The sequence below is a fragment of the Phalaenopsis equestris genome, unplaced genomic scaffold, assembly GCF_001263595.1.
Source record: "Phalaenopsis equestris unplaced genomic scaffold, ASM126359v1 Scaffold000104, whole genome shotgun sequence".
Taxonomy (NCBI): domain Eukaryota; kingdom Viridiplantae; phylum Streptophyta; class Magnoliopsida; order Asparagales; family Orchidaceae; genus Phalaenopsis; species Phalaenopsis equestris.
In genome coordinates this window covers 20,397-20,842 of record NW_018164546.1, presented here as the reverse complement: position 1 = coordinate 20,842, position 446 = coordinate 20,397, and positions in this window count along the sequence as shown.

Here is a 446-nt window from a genome sequence, read left to right as displayed (position 1 = left end):
AAAAAATAAAAAAAAAAAAAAAAAAAAAAAAAAAAAAACTCTCTTTATAAAACTAACATGTATACTATCGACAAGAATTGATTTCTTAGAGAACCACTAGAGGGAAAACCATGTTTTTTTTTCAAGTGGTGATCAATGATTTTAATACAAATATCATAAAATTCATCTAAAGATTTGGGTGGTACACATATAAATATGAATATTTAGGTGTTCGATATAAGAAATGCATGGTATGTGTGTAAATGCCTCAAAATCTTAATTATGCTTTAATATTTGAATCTATCACTAATACATATGTTGGATGGAAGAGAGTGCAAGTAGTGCCAAGAAGCATATCATTTGACAATCAATGAAAAGAGGAAAAAATTGTCATGTTCAACAATTGAGCAAAGAGAATACTATTGAAATTTATCTAGGATAAAATCTTAATTTGCCTCTTAAACATT